This window comes from Anthonomus grandis, chromosome 10, assembly GCF_022605725.1.
Source record: "Anthonomus grandis grandis chromosome 10, icAntGran1.3, whole genome shotgun sequence".
NCBI lineage: Eukaryota > Metazoa > Arthropoda > Insecta > Coleoptera > Curculionidae > Anthonomus > Anthonomus grandis.
In genome coordinates, this window is record NC_065555.1 from 18014291 (window position 1) to 18031925 (window position 17635).

At 31.2% G+C, this 17635-nt stretch overlaps 1 protein-coding gene across 4 annotated transcripts in view; it reads left to right on the forward strand.

The window, feature by feature from the left end:
- Nucleotides 1–7646: 7646 nt before the first annotated feature.
- Nucleotides 7647–17635, forward strand: part of LOC126741571 (uncharacterized) — an 80564-nt gene continuing 70575 nt past the window's right edge. For all 4 annotated transcript variants that reach the window (XM_050448044.1, XM_050448045.1, XM_050448046.1 and 1 more), the window contains exon 1: nucleotides 7647–7804. The gene's annotated coding sequence lies outside the window, so the exon portion shown is untranslated. The remainder of the gene's footprint in view (nucleotides 7805–17635) is intronic.

The window sequence follows — 17635 nt, forward strand, 5'->3', positions numbered from 1 at the left end:
CACATAGCATTTGGCCCATAGTGTCAACACCGCCTTTAGTTTTGTTATAATATCTGTTAATTTCAGGCTCTGCAACAGAAGTATTATCTACTTCGCCTGTTGTGTGCATAGTTGATAAAAAAATCACTGCCTTTTTTCAATTTTTTAAATGGAAACACCTATTTTTCATTCCATTTCTGAATTCTGCATAGAATTTTAAGTATAATTTATATACCATGTCTTATACCTAATACTAACATTATTAATAAATTTGCAACTGTTTGGGTCATTTGAGCATATTCAAACATGTTTTTTCATAGTTTTTAACAGGTATATTTGATTGTTAACACCTTTTCAACATTTAATCGCATGGAAACAGTATGTATTACTTTACGTAAATTTCAGTAAGTGTCAACTGCAGTTGCAAAGTTTAAAAGTATGGCGCGTTTAACTGAAAAACAAAGAATTGAAATTTTGATAATGGTGGGATATGGCGACAAGACTCGAACACAGGCCGAAGTTTGCGTTCTGTTTAACAATAAGTACCCGAGAGGCCTATTACACGTTCGGTACTAAGCACAATTAAAAAAAAATTTTAGAAATTTTGGTCATGTCACAAATATGACCTGCACCGTCCCACGCTTCTAGAAAATAGACAATTAGATATTTTGCTCGATTTACAAGAAAATCCACATAAATCACGTCGACAAGTTGCTGCAGATCAGTCGGTTAGTAAATCATGTGTTCTAAAATATTAAATGGTATCCATATAAAATTCATTTAATTCAGGAGCTTATTGAAAATGATCACATCCGTAGAATAGAGTTTTACTAAATAATGATGAATAAATGTGATGCAAACCCACAATTTTTAAGTAAGATTGTTTTTTCCGACGAGTTAAGTTTTTTTTTAATCGTTCTGTAAATAATCAGAATTTTTTTTGGCAAATAAGCCCAACAGTTATTGGGCACCAGAAATTCTAGACTGGAGTATGGAAAGTCACACACAATTTCCCAAGAAGTTAAACGTATGGGCAGGAATTGTGGGCACGTCAATTGTGGGCCCCTATTTTATTGAGGGCGCACTTACCTCTGAAAAATATTTAGAGTTGCTTCAAAATCAGATAGTACCTAGTTTAATTGTACTTTATCCAAATGGTGAAAACCCATTTATACCGGCAGATTCGATATGGTTTCAACAGGATGGCGCCCTCCCCCCACACTATTCGCGAACAGTACGAGACCTTACCAACATTTTCCCAAATAGATGAATTTTAAGGGAGGGTTTTATTGAATGGCCAGTAAGGTCACCATTCGGACATCCATTGGATTTTTATCTAAGGGATTATTTAAAATCTAAAGTTTATTTTGATAAATCTGAAAGTTTAGAGGAATTAAAATATGGAATTAGAGCCGAAATACAACAAATCCGGCTTCAAACAATAAGTAAAGTATTACAAGAATTTGAATATTGACTTGGTTGATGGTTACTGCCAGGAAGTTAATGGTCAACAATTTGAACATTCATTTTTTTTGTTTTGTTTTTTTTTTATAAACTGTTCCAAAAATTCATGGTTATTTATAAAAAAATTAATCACAAATTTCTTAATAAATATTGAGGTTAGGTATAGGACATGGTATACAAAATATACTTAAAATTTTATTCAAAATGGTGTTTCTATTTTAAAAAATTAAGTTGATATTGTTACCTCATTTTTGGTGCATCCTGTATACATGAATTCATCATCAAAAAAATCGCGTAAATTAAACTGTCCGAGCGTCTTTTTCGAACACACCTCTGAATTTTAAATGAATTTGTTCCAACTTGCGCGTCCTCTCTCTATGTGTTAATAAATTGCTGAAAATTTCCTATTTTGAAAATTCGTGTAAACTTGACAACAAAGAATCGGTGAATGTATTGGTAAACGAAACACCCCCTTGCCCCTGTGCATATGTTAAACTCAAACAAAGTTGTTGTTTACTAATTCTAGCCCTTCAATGTTCTAAGATCATACCGCACGGACTTATATTAAATTAAAATATGTCCGTGCGTTTCTGAGAAGTTTTTGAAGATTTTTATAGAAAATTTTTGGACGTGTTTGTTTGGTAAGAGAAAGGACAATTAAGGATCAACTTGACAATCCACCAACCAACGAAAAAATAAATACCAGCATTAAAAATATCGAAAATCACGAAATTGTTCCTTCGAAACGGCTTAACTATTCGCGTCGGATCTAAAGGAAATAATTAGAATAGAGGATAATGAGAGGCGATACAAGTGGACTGGGCCTATACCAAACATCGACACCAGCAGAACCGCCAGTAAAAGCACAATGTAGCATCTTTGTTGAATGCAAAAATGGTTAAATTTATAGCTCTATCTTTTTGTGCTTGCATATTGCAAGGTAAAAACGTTTTATTCTTTCTAACTGTTCCTACTAAAATCATATTCCATGAATTTAAAGTACGAGCAAGTTGCAAACTTGTAAAAAAATTGTCCGTTGTGATATTTCTTCCTGATCCCTTATATTGTGCAACTAAGTCCAATACTGTTCTCTCACCAATATTTGCCTGACGTTCACCACCTGGTGGTTTTCCGGTATATAGCTGACCCTTTGGAGGATAGGAATTTATCGCATCACAAGCCCAAAAAACCTTTATTCCATATTTCGCTGGTTTCGAGGGAATGTACTAGGTAAACTTAGTGTGTCCTCTATATGGAAATAATACCTACTGTAATACACTCTGTTGGCCGATAATTTTTTGCCAAATTTGAATTCAGCATAATCCAGATATCTCGAATTGGAGCTGCTTTATCTGTCTTTGCACGTTCTATACGCGTATTCTGGTCGTCAAACCAAATAAATCTTAGAAACATTTTGAAGCGATCACGAGGCATAGCTGCGCGAAACAAAGGGAGCGAATCCATCTTCCACATTTCAGAAATATGTTCTTTATTGAACCTATGTAAACCAGCAGTAATTAGAATTCCGAAAAATGCATGTAGTTCTACATCAGTAAATGGAATAAATACTTTTGGAGAAAATGTTTTCGGCGGCTTAGTTATTGCCAATAACCTTTGGTTTTATTCCTCCGTAACTCTATTCCCTTTTTTATTTCTATATTTTAGAATCAGGGTACAAATTTCTGGGGATATAATAGTTTTGAAAATGTCTTTGGGCGTATATAAACGACTTAAGGCTGGTGCACCACTTTTTTCACGCAAAATATTTCGACCTACCGTTTGTCGTTGTGGTGTAGGTGAGTCATTCCACTGAGTGGCATCTTTACTAGTCCAATGGAATTATGAAGCTAAATCTGGATGAACGTCATCATCATTATCAGACTCCGAATCTTCTAGTTCTACAACAGGATCGTTTTCAACATCAGAATCCTCGCCCTCTTCATCTGACAGTTGTGGAATATACTCCTCTTCATCAGAAGCAATAAATGGCTCCTCTTCTTCATCACTTAGGTGTTCTAAGGCTTCTTCTAATTCTGAATAGGTCAACCTATTATAATATTCCTATTATTATTTAATTTACCTCCTTTTGTACTCTGTATTAACTTTGACATTTTACCTATTATGTAAAAATAATAAATATATTTGTTTTACCTTGTCTTCCGCCATCTTCCTCTTGCATTATCGCTTCGACTAGGACCGGCCTCACTATCCGACATTTTAACGTATAAAAAATACTTTAGATTTAACGTAATTCAAACTCTACTCAAGTAGGTACAACGCGTTACTGACGAATATGAACTGATCTTGTGCAAAAACATAACAGTCCGAGGCGCCAGAGATAGGGAAAAACCCACACAGATGTGCATGTTTATAGTTGAGGGTAGAAATTCACAGAAAAAGCCACGGCTCTATATAAAATACATAGTAGGTACCCGGGTATCCACGCCGTCCTTAGAAGGTGTTTTTTTTCCCAGTCACATAAGGGTTAATACGTGAATAATATATCACCATCTTAGGTATTTGGTTCAGTTTCTCAAAACCGAATTATTGTGATTTGTCCGTCTGTGTTGTTTATAATAAAATAATTTATTGAGTTGTTGACAGAATAATATATTTTTACTATATAAACCCTTTATAATTACAATCATCTATATTTTGATTCTTATATATGGTTGTACCTATTAATGTGGAAACACTGTACATGGAAGGAAAGTAAAACTCGTAATAGTAAAAATAGAAAGAAAATAAGTGTTTTTAACTGAAGTTTCGCGGTGAAACCAGTATGAGTTATCTAGTATGAACATAGAATTTGATAATATATTTTGTAATTAGTGTTATTTAGTTTTGATTTGATTTACAGTTTTAATTTTTATAAATTTTATAAATCCTTCCTAAATAATGACATAAAATCTTGCTACAGTATTGACGGAAAATCAAGAAAATGGTGGCATAGACTGTCTTGGCACTTCATTGATGTTTCTGTGGTAAACTCGTATATTTTATATTGAAGCTCACCGAATGCGGAAAAACTAACTATGAAGTTATTTCGCCTTAGAATAATTTCTGGGCTTATTGGCGCGACTAAAAAAGGCCCTCCTGGCAAAAAAAAAGCGTCATAAAACAAAATAGGTACAAGCCGTACGTACCGCCTGAGGTAAGAAAAAGTAATGCTCTTCATATGCCCGTCCATGGAGGATCTAGATGTTGTGCTCTATGTAGCACTGCAGCAATGCCACATCGAACTAAATGGGCCTGCAATACTTGTAATGTTGGCTTATGTCTCAATTCGGATAAAAACTGTTTTATTACGTACCATAGGTACCACATAAATTTAAGACTTTGTTTTCGGAACGAGTTTATGTTGTCTCACAGTGGTTACCAGATAAAACCATGTCCTGCAGGATACTTGTAAATAAATTAAGGAAAAAAAAATTAAGTTAAGTTATAAGTAAGAGTATAAAGTTTTTATTTATTAATAAAAATTTTTTGATTAAAGGCTTTTTCTTTTATGTGCCTGAAAGGGTGTAAATACAAGCAAAAATTTAAATGAATATCACGATTTTCATGGTATTAGGATTTATAAGATTCAAGATTATCAGAATGATAAAACAAATATTTTAAAGTGCATGCATCTATTCCAAGTTGATTGAAACTTTGTCTTATTTTAGGTGAGGATTACTTTCTCTCATAAATTTTAACGAAATTCTTAAAGAAGTACCAGAAAAATCACAGATCTAACGCAGCTATCTTAAATTCTTACCTATATGTAACTTTCTATTTTGTATTTTTGTAAACATAACCTCTCAAACAGTGTTGCCAGGTATTACTAACTGTCACGCGCCAGTTTTGACACTAAAATGCGCCGCCAAAGCCACCTTTTGACAGGACGCAAAAACTATTAAAAAATTAGCGGGAGTTTCAAATATTGGACAAATGTGGATTTCCTTTTATTCACAGTTTCCTATATCGGGTGCTGCATCTCATTACGCACCATAGGAATTACAATGCAAAAATAAAGAAATAAAAATTCCTGCTTCCCTAATTATTTTAACTAAAAAGTCTATAGGGCCTTTTTTGTAGCGAATTAATTTTACTATAAGAAGGAATTTTTATAAAACAAGATATTTGAATCGTGGAGGCAAAATCGTCGAAAATATTCTTTCCCTTTTCCCTTCCCATCACCTGTTTGCTAATTAAGAAACAAACATTACCTTTTTTAAAACTTCAAAAATCTGTCACATTATGTAATAACAACAATATTTATTTGCAATAAACTACTGTACAAAGTTTAAACTAATAATTACACTATTTCATAACTATTTTATAAATAAAGCACTTATTTCCCGTGTACTAGTTCCAGAATAATAAAGTTTTATCATCTCTACTTTTTCCTGTATGAAATAAATCATTTTAGAAATTTGATACTGTAAAGTTTCAAAAAAGGTAATGTTTGTTTCTTAATTAGCAAACAGGTGATGGAAAGAGAAAAGGGAAAGAACATTTTCGACAATTTTGCCTCCACGATTCAAATATTTTGTTTTATAAAAATACCTTCTTATAACAAAATTAATTTGCTACAAAAAAGGTCCTATAAACTTTTTAGCTAAAGCAATTAGGGAGACAGGAATTTCTATTTCTTTATTTTTGCATTGTAATTCCTATGGTGCGTAATGAGATGCAGCACCCGGTATAGATATACATATTTATTATTTTATTAAATATAATAGTAATTACCTAATTTTAATTTGTCTTTTTTTTGTAATCAGAAACAAATGTGTTTAAATACTCGTATACTTTATTTAAAAAAAATATAGGAATAAAATAAATGGGAATTCTACAAAATAACTTTTTTCATAAAAATAATGACAACAAAAATATTACATATTTCTAAATTAAATATTCTAAAATATTTAACAAAAAAAAAACATCCTATATATCAAGCAAAATCAATCAATATCAATCAATTTCAATTCAAAACACAAACCACAAACAATAATGTTGCCGCCATGTCAACTGTCAACATGACAACTGTCACGGTTTGACAGTTGACGAGCAAAGTTGTCATAAGCATCTGTAATGCTAAAGTCCAGTTTACGCTCACGCTCATTCAAAGGCGAATGGCAGACGATCCCTTTTAGTAGTTGGATTTGTTTATGAAATTAATAGTATTAAGAACCAACCAAAACCAATGCTTCTTTTGACTAGTTTACAATCAAGGTGCACGATACAAAATGCAAAAGCGCCACTTTAGGCGCCCGGCGCATGTACCAAAATTTTACACGCCATTTTAAATTTAAAAGCGCCACTTTGGCGCAAATGCGCCACACCTGGCAACCCTGCTCTCAAAAACTTTAATTGTTTTGTTTCCCTACAGTTGGCACAACTAAAATTTGTCAGAGTGACCAACATCGAAAGAACACAATTACGCAAAATGGCGGCCCCCTAGTAGTGGTCATTTACTTTTTATTGAATTGGCAGTCCAGGTATATTTATAAGTTCGTGTTAATATTAGATAAATGTTGACAGTAGTCTACTAGATAATTAAAGAAATGAAAAATACGTGTCAAGATTTTTTTTGCATAAAAACGGCGCCACATACAAAAAAAAAGGTGAGAAAGGTTTTTTGTCACAAATTGAACCAGGAATTCAAAAATTATTTTTAATTTGAAATATCTCTCGCAAATTTCATTTGCATATCTCGACCGGTTTCAGAGCAATAAATAAATCGTAAATTTTTAAGAAAAACTTAAACCCCGTATCTCGGAAAACGAAGCATTTGCGGACATACGTTTATATAGCAGCAAACTGTCATCATTTTTCCATGCCAAACCACCCTCTGAAGTTTGTCGCACTTATTTACTAACACCCTGTATATACATCCCGTATTGGTATTGGTATTTATTGCTGGAAACTACTGGAGTGTCAAATAGATCTTAACGTAATTGCCTCTAAGAAGTAAACACTATTGTTATAAAATCTTACAAAAAGGACCGCGTTATATCAATAAATCATATCTGACAGTGCATGATCACCTAAAAAATTACCGTGACGTCATATTCTAAAATAGCATGTGACAGTTGTGGATAGAGAAAGGCATATGTAAAACGATAAGGATAACTAGTGTGGGTTAAACAAGGACCACAAGTTACCACTCTCTCTTATTGGTCGATTTCGCTCTTGTTTTCATGCCTTTTCTGTTTTTTCATTTTGCATTTCATTTATCTGAGTCAATTTCAGTGTTCAGCTGTGGGGAGTTGACGGTGTCGCGGGAGTTATTTCATTTTTGACTTTTGGACTGTTTTCTGGGGTTTTTAGGACAGAATTCGTGTTTTTTGTTAACAAGTGAGTGTTTTATACCTGGGTAAGTAAAAAATTGTGTTTATTACACCTTAACCTACTTTATTGCTTGATTGAAAACTTGAGAAATCTGTTTTTTGTCTATTAATGCATTGTTAATTTAAAATTAAAGGGGTTGACCCAAGTGCTCAAAGAGTTAAAGATATCATTCTCTTAGTGCGAGTCTCAGAGTTAAATGTATTTTGGGTTGACCAAAGAAAATTGGGGCTACATTGCAAAGCACCACTCTCTCCCTACCGAACCTCTGAGGATGCATTTCAACTGTCTTACCTTATTAAAGGCAGTTTGAAATTTGCAGTTCTTAGAGTGACAGAAAAGTTTCCTTAAACTAGAAACTTTCAAGTTGTGGTTCCCACAGGGCTTTTTCGGCTCTTTTAGACTTAATGGTTGGTGAAATTAAATAAGTCTTTGGTCATAATGCATTAAGTGTTTAGATTCTGAGATTTTTCTATGCCCAATTCTTCTAGTTCAACTACTAGCAAGTCATGAAATTTCATTCTAATATATTAATGGCACACCATATAAAATATAGATAAACATTTTCTTTTGGTTCATATAACATATCTCTCCAAACTCTCCAAACTATCTAACTCATAAAGTTAGAAGTTAAATGACAAAAAAATCATTTCATTTCTTAGGTTTACTGACTTCCACCTGGTAATTCTTTCAAATTCAACTATATTACTATTTGATGACATGAGTAATATAAGATCATGAAACTCATCCTCACAAAACTTACTTCCCAAAACAAAGCTTACTAAGATTCAATTCACAATAAGTAAACACTGTATTTTTGTAGAGAATTAAAATGAGGAATTGTGTCTTGGCACTGCAATGTCTTGAGTATTTTGTCTTTCTCTATTACTCATATTTTTATCACTGTTTTTTTTAAACAAAGTTAAATTTGATATGTAAGACAACATATCTTATACAGGTTGTCAAAAAAAATAAGAGAAAAAGCTATCTTGAGTAGGTACTTTTTAAATTATAGGCGTTCATAGAAAACCAAAAAAAATAGACATTTCCTGTTAATTATTTGATTTTTGCTCAACTTGTGTTTTGACCATCTTTTTCCCAACTTTAACCAACAGGTCTGATGATGCTTTATTTTAAGAGAAACATGTAACCTTCAGAACACAAAAATATTTTGAGGCCAAGACTTAGTGTTTTTATTTTGTCTCTACTTACGTAGGTCTCTTTGAGATAATGGATAAGTTCTTTCAATTTAACCAACTGTCCTGGAAAAAAAAAATACATCACTGTTTGGCAAGTGATTTTAAAAGTTGGTGTATCTAGTCTACATGTCAAAATGGTAAGACACTTGCAAGATTATTGGTTCAATAGGGGTCTTTTTTTTAGTACATAGTCAAATGTATGCCACTACTCTAAGCTACTTTTGAAATCACTTGCCTAACAGTGAAGGAATTTTCTTTTCCAGGACAGTTAGTTAAAGTTGGGAAATGATCGTCAAGAGACAGAATTTTCAACACAACTTGAGCAAAAATTTGATAACTTCTTAAAAATGTGAACAGTTGTGTTTGAATTTAGTTTTTTAATTTATCAAACAGTTACATTCAGTTAGTTATTCAGGGTTACATAAAAAAAATGCTTAGGAATTCAAACACAGTACTAAAAAGATCAATTTTTTTTGGTTTTTTATCAATACCTATAATTTTAAAAGTACTCAAGATAGATTGTTTTAAATCCTTAAGCACCTGGTCTATTGTCCATTTTCAGCTTATCATTGATTTTTGACACACCCTGTATATATGAAGAGAGTATGTCATCATTATGCTTAATTTTTTAAATAATGATGAGAAGTGGTCTAACTATGATCAGATGTTTTTAATTATTCTTTTTGAATGACAAATATCCTCTGAATTGATTCTGCATCATATGATGCAGAATCAATATGGCTTCATCAAATTAAAATAGGGAAAAAACAGTTATTAAAAACATGCCTAAGACTAAAATTAAAAAATTTAAAAAGTAGCAGATTAAATATTTTAAAAAATTACACATATAAAACTATATGCATATAAATGATATGATATGCATTTATCTAAAACAATACCTGACAACAGTCAAAACTTTTTTATTTGTCCTTTAAATACACAGTTATAGTTAAAATACAAAGTTATTGTTATATAATACAATAGTAATATGAAAAATATGATAAATAAGGAACACCTCACAATTATAAAACCGATCCACAAGACTCATTTCAATACAAGTTTATGTGAAGTAGCTTTGCTCTTATATATTAATTATTCTAGTATTACTTTTACAAGTAATATAGAGGTATAGTTAAAAAGTCAAATATAAAATATTAGAGCCAGGTGAACATATAAAATAAAATTAATATAATTTGGCATATATAAGTTAGAAAAGAAACTTATACATCCCGAAGGTAAGAGGTGCAAATTGGAGCAAGAAATATGGAAAAAGGTGTGCAAAAGGGGAGAAAAGAACACCTAGAATCAAGTAAAAACAAAGTAATGAAATGTAAATTTCAAAATTTCTATTGTTAGAGAAATCTTAAGATATGCATATAGGTGAACATTAAGGACAACAAAAATAGACTTACATAGGGTGAATTTGCCGGTAAGCCGGACACCACATTAAGATAAAATTTAAAATTCCTCAGCTTTAAAAAAAAATTGAAGAATAAATTTTAACTATTTTTGCTTCATCCTACTGTCATCAAAGTCAATTCAGTTCTTTATTAGTTTGGACAAGTTCAAATTTGGCATTGTGTTGTGAATTAAGAATATTTGTTAAATTGGTTGAGATTAAGTTCACTATAAAGGTATAAAGGTAAGATGGTAAATATGTGGTGGTTAATTCTTATTAGGTTTTATGATGTTATCATGTTTATAATAGTTGAAACTACCAGAAAAAAGTATTTTTTTATAATTTTTTAAAAATTAAAAACAAAAAATAAGGTATGTGGTTACTAGACCTGGGCCTACTATAATCGTAGCGCAGCCGGATTTTGTATGTGTAGTTATAAATTAAACATATATTTTTCAATTAAATGGGCAGCACAAGAGGTAAATCAAATGACGAAATTTTTGAGCTATTACAGTAAACGAGACAGGATGTATTAACTCTAAAACAAGATCTCACAGGATATAAGGAAGAAATCGATACCCTAAAAATGCCATGGAAGTCTTGGAATCTGAGAATTGAGTGCTTAGAGAAAAAGTTTTAAAAAACGAAGAATTCGCTAAAAGAAAAAATATTTGGAATTGTAGAATCTGCAGCTAGATCCTTGGAGGAAGTTGTGTTAGACATTTTCAATGATAAGTTAGGCCTAAAAATAGGAAAAAATGAATTAGACTGCATCTTTAGGATTGGGCACGACCGAAATGGAAAACCGAGGCCTATACTAGTGAAACTTGTTAGAGTAAGTACTGTGAGTGAAATTTTAAAGAACTGTAATAAATTAAAGAAAACTGGAATTTTTATTGGTAGAGATTTGACTAAAGAAAAGAGATCTGAAAGTAAAATTTTCTACGATTTTTGTAAAATAGCTACAGCTAGAGAAAAACAGTTCTCCTCAAAAATTGTAAAATCGAAGCTTATTATTGGAAACGACGAAAATACAGTCGAAACACTAATAAGGTTGGACAAAACTACATTTTTGGAACCTTTAGTGGATAAGAGTGTCTTATTTTCAAACACAAGTGCGCCATCAACTCCAACACCAAGGAGTTACAAATATCGACAGAAATTTCACCGATTTTGACGTGATGGATAATAAATAGATAAGTCGTTTGATACAGGGTGCTTTCCGCACTGTCTTAAAATCGGAACTATTAAACCCTTATATAAAAATGGTGATAAAACAGAAATATCAAATTACAGACCTGTCTCACTTTTGTCAACATTTTCAAAAGTTTTTGAATGATTAATTAAAAAAAGAATGACAAATTTCTTAACTAAATTTATCTGACTTGCAATTTGGTTTCAGGGAGGGAAGATCTATGCAGGATGCAATTAAACTTTTAACATCACAAATATCTGATGCACTAGATAATAGTAAAGCTTGCTTATGCGTGTTCGTGGATCTTTCTAAGGCATTTGATACTGTCTGTCATAAGATACTCTTAAAAAAACTACACAGCTGTGGACTCTGAGGCAAAGTTTTCAATTTGCTTAAAAGGTACCTTACAAATAGAACACAGCGTGTTGACTTTAATGAACCATAAGCAGTGAAAGAGATGTTAGGTATGGAGTACCCCAGGGAACTGTGTTGGTTCCTTTACTTTTTACGGTTTATGTTAACGACATGTTTAAGGTTAAACTAAATGGAACGCTGGTTAGTTTTGCAGATGACACCGTTTTACTCTGTAGATCAAAGTCTTGGCAAATTATAACAACCCAAATTAAAAAAAGACTTTGTGGAATTAAAAAACTGTTTTCAACACAATAAATTAACTTTAAATATACAAAAAACTAACTACATGTCTTTTGCAACATCAAAGGCTTCGCAACATTCATTTATATAGATTGGGGATTGGGAAATACCCGAAGCAACATCTTTTAAATATCTCAGTATTAAAATTGACAATTTGTTGAAATGGGACCTTCATGTCGATGAAATGGTTCAGAAGTTAAGGGGACTTCTCTCAAAATTTATGTACCTTCGAGACTTTTTGACTACCGAACATCTAAAAATTGTATATAGGTCTCTTGTACAAAGTCATTTAGTTTATACGGTTTTATGGGATGGGGAAGCGTTTCTGAAACACATATACAAAAATTAAAATCAGTTCAAAAATGGTTTTTAAAAATCATTTTTGGCAAAGAGAGAATATATCCCACTGATAACCTCTTTTGAAAGTAAGATATTAGATTTGCGAAATCCTTAAATATATAAATAAAAACAAGATAGAGTTAAATATTAACCATCAAAATTCATCTACTAGACAAAACAACTTGGCATATCCAACAACGATTCGTAAAACTCATGGAACAGAGGAGCTTAAAATATTTTGCTCCGAGATTGTATAACATGCTCCCAAATGATATAAGGATGGTTGAAGGCTTTAACTCTTTTAAACGCAAAACCAAAAACTGGATATTTTTGAAGGGTAGAGAAGTTTTTAATGGTTTAATAAATCTTAAATACATCCAATAGATGCTTTTTGTTTCAGGGTGTTTTGAAATATAAACTTACAGGTTTATATTGTTCTGAGTGTACCCTGAAACGAACTTTCTAACCCGATTATAGTCTGTTTACCCAATAAGGACATAATTACCTAAATTTGACATTTACCCGATTATGTAACCACAAATCACGCACAAGGGTTTATAGTGTGCTTCAGTAATATTTCTAAACGTTTATATTTTTTATTTATTGTATTGGTTAATAGGTATATTATGTATATTGTTTAATAAACGTTATTATTATTATTATTATTATTATTATTTTTAGGACAATAAAAAGCGAAAACTCCAGTAGTCGGACACGTGTCCGGCTTCTGATGAAATGAAGCAAAAATATGTTTGTCTTTTTCTAATTTAAAATGAAATACTATTTTTCTATCTCTTTTTTTTTAAGGATATAAAATATGTTTAATTTGGTTCAGCTAGTAACCGGACACACTTTTTCAATAGTAAACCATTTATTTAGGTCTATAAAAACTGTCCAATTACTAGTGTATGATTAAATTTTTTGGTTCCATCTAGTAGTCGTTTACTAACAAAAATTGGGAAAAAAGTTAATTTTGAAATGGTTTTTTTGTTTTAGAAAATGGATTCTCAAAAAAGGATGAACACTCAGAAATATTCTGAAGAAAACCTTAACTTAGTTGTTTGTTTGGAAATTGAACAAAAAATAGCTGAATGGCCGATTAATTTGGCAAAATAAATATTTATTTCAGTTTTTATTGTAGGAAAAGAATTTTGTTTTTTGTTCCTTTAGTTTAAATAATTGGAGGTATTCCTGTTTTTATAGTTTGTTAAAACACGCCATTTAAAGTTGTAAGATTAGGCAAAGTAAAACATATTTTTCCAGTAATCATTGCTTAGTATAATGATATATTGTAAATTAGGGGATATTATCTTTTCATCTTTTTTCTGCGTTAATTTTTAAACAATTTTTTCTTAATCAATGATTTTTTCAATGAACAATATTTTTGTTTATTAATTCACTGAAATACCTATCTGTTTCCATTTTTTTCTACTTTACTCAACTTTTTAACATTTTTGCTGTTCTAAAGTAAAGCTCTCAATGAAAATTAATCTTAATTGACCAATCCCCTTCTGTCCGACTACTGGTTTTGTTCTGTCCAATTACTTAGCATAAGTGTTCAATCACTAGCAAAAATATTTGCATAAACATATACTATAAATCTTTAATTTTTTTTTTATGATAAATAGTCACCTGCAGCCATCAATTTCTTTTTAAATCAATTTCGTGTCTAAAAAAATATTTTTTTTAAGGAATTTTAAACTTAATATTTGACAAAACTGTCTGACTACTGACATATTCATCCTATAGACTTAAGCTAATATTTTTAGTCTTATGCTCGAAATATTCTTTAAAAGAGTAGAAAGGATGCTTTAATAGAAAGCTTTTAATTTTTTGTCTAAAAATACTTCTGGTATTAGCTCCTTTGTAGAACTCTGGAAGTGCATTGTAATTTTTGATGCCCGTGAAATGTGCACATTTTTCATACAGAGAGTAGTACTGTGTCTTGGCACAGCTAGCTGCTGTTTATTTCTTGAGTTAATAAGCCCATCACACTTTACTGACTAATTTGTATTGAATAGTGTTACAATACAAATATAGTTGTAGATATAATAGTGAAAAAACTGTCATCATTTTTAAGTCCACAAAAATTGGTGCACAATGTTCTTACTTTTGCTAGTGTATGTAATAACCTTTTTTGGAATAAGAAAATTTTATTGATAATCAATGTGTGGCTTTCCCAGAAAATAAAGTCATAAGAGAGTCTAAACCGAACATATGCAAAATAGGAGGTTAATTGATAGTGCATTCCTACTTTTCTCTTAGATTAAATAGGTCAGAATTAGCAGATGCTATGTTCCTATCTATCAAAAGATCAAGGAACTTGACAGGCAGATTTTGTGTCTTAAAATGGTTGTCTTCTATTTTCAAAATAATTTATGTCTTTTGGTGTGTGTTTATGTTAATGAATTTATTACTTGAGTGTTAGAGTTGTTTAAAGTCGGTTAATTTACCCTACACCAATCTGATATCTACTCTATCACTAATTTTGTTAGTTGCAGGGCAATATTTAAAGTTTTGTGGCTTGTAATTGCAAAAGTTTTATCTGCAAATTAAGTGAGAGAATAGCACCACTGCCACACATAAAGTAAGATAAGTCATTGACTTATATTAAGAGTAAGGGGGCTGAGATTGAGCCTTGGGGAGCACCAACGACAACCCCACTAAGACCAGATTAAGTTACTTTTTAAAGTTAATATCCTATTTCATTTGTACCCTTTGAAAATGCCCCAATGATTTTATCCACCAGTAATACCAACCCTTTCAAGTTTTTCATGTAGCATTTTATGATCCATCAAATCAAAAGCTTTTTTTAGATCAAAATAGACTCCAAAAGTTGAGTTTCCTGTGTCCAAAGATTCGAGTAGATCATTAATTTGATTGTATAAGGCTGTATAAGTTGACCTATTTGTCAGAATAGGAATTATGCTGGGCTGTACTAAAAAAGCCCTTGTAAATGATATCTGTTAATACATTGCTTATCTCTGTATTAATTTCCATTTATATATTGCGTCTTCCAAAATTTTAGAAAATATTGAGGGTATGTCTACAGATCTGTAGTTGCTAAGTTTATTTTTCTTATCTTTTTTGAATATTGGAATGACTTTTGAGATTTTTAACTCAGATGGGAAGCAACCATTAGAGAATAAGTTGTTTATTGTTTTTAGAGATTTTGATAATAAATGTGCTGAAAGGCCATTGATATTCGCAGGTATCTGATCCAAGCCAGCAGATTTCTTTTTTGATACTTCCCGAACTATTTAAGTGTTCATCTACATGAGTTAAAATGGATTTCTTTATTGTATGTTATTGTGTTGTTAGAATTTTGAATATTAATTTGTAGCCCGTGGGACCTGTTGATAAATTACCTAGTTTTCTACTATCATACTCAAACATAAAAAGTGTCACAGTCCAGGTTCTTATTTATCGAGAGTCCTAAAATCTCATGTGATTGTTAGAATCCATTAAACGAAATAGTCAAAGTATTCTTATTTTTGTTATTATTACTTTGTAAGTGAATAAAGTTGGTTTTGGTAAAATTTAGAAAACTAATAAATTTCTTTCACACCATGTCTGCATTTTGAGAGCTGTGAAATTTGCAATATTAAGTGCAACTCTTATATCACTTTGTTTGACACAACACGTGATTTAACATAAGCAAATTGTGCAAGGAAAATATTAGAATCTCCAAGAATACTACTGCAAACAAGCTTTCGATTGTAGTAATTTTTACTACTATAAAATGAAATAGCGAAAAATCAATACCATACTATTTATTAAACACCTTCTTAACGCATATGAATTTAAAGAGAAAGCTGATATTGACTCCAGGATGGTACATGCAATAAGCTATAAATTATATATTTTTTATAGATGTATTATACTCGATCTTTCCAACAAAATTCAAAAACTAATTCATAAATTTTACTTATTGGGGGAATTTTTAAATACTAAGACTTTAATAATGTTGTATAAAGCATTTATGGAATCAATTATTATAAGATATGGTATATTGGTGTGGGGAGGACTTTATAATAACTGCCTGTACAAATTAAACATAATACAAAAATATATTAATTTTTTTTTTTAAGATAGATTGTACCCTATGCATTTACTATTTAATAAAGATATTTTTAACATTAGATCAATTTACACTCTCACAATCTAAATTATATACATACTCGACCTAATGTCTTTTGTTAATAATAATTATGATGCAAGAACTAGGTGCAATAGGCAAATTAAACTACCACTAAGTACTAATAATCTTAATCTAAGATACATAAATTACTTTGGACCTAAACTGTATAACTTGTTGCCGGGTGCTTGTTGAGAGGTTGCAATTCCATAAAAAAATGTAAGTTGTGCAAGAGTGTAATCTCTAAAGGTGCTCACCAATTTAAAAGGTTTTTTGTCTGACCATTTGATCATTTTTTCGTCATGGTTGGTTGTATTTTAAATTTTTTAATATATATGTATGTATGTATGCATAATTTTTTAATTATGTTTCTCTCTAATTTGCTTAGTTTTTTAATCTTTCTCATCTTTGTGATAATATTTACAATAGAAAATATTATTAGTTTATATCTAAAAGTAAGTAACATGATTTGATACCGCACATACAGATGTTTCACATCTAGGTGCTCGATTGTATCAATATTAAAACGAATCATCGATCACGTGGAGCAGACAGAAAATTTTCATTGTGCAATCGTATGGTAGGGGAAATAGTATGTCGTTAAAGTACGTTTTGAATCTTTTTCGTGAAAAATTTCCGCAAGTCGAAGTAACAATATCTTCTGCGAGACGACTAATTACACTTTTTGAGGCCACGGGTAGTGTTGAGATAAAAAAAAGCAGAAAAAGAGATGCGATGACAACGATGCTGCTACAATCCTTGCTTTGGAGTCAATTGCTGAGAACCCTCGGATGTCATTGAGAGCTAGGTCGATATAATATTCTCGGACGAATCTACTTTTACGACAAATGGTGTAATTTCATCCCAAAATTGTCGGTTTTGGTCCAATGAAACGACAACAATTTTTAATCCATGGCAAGAGGAAATATTTTCAA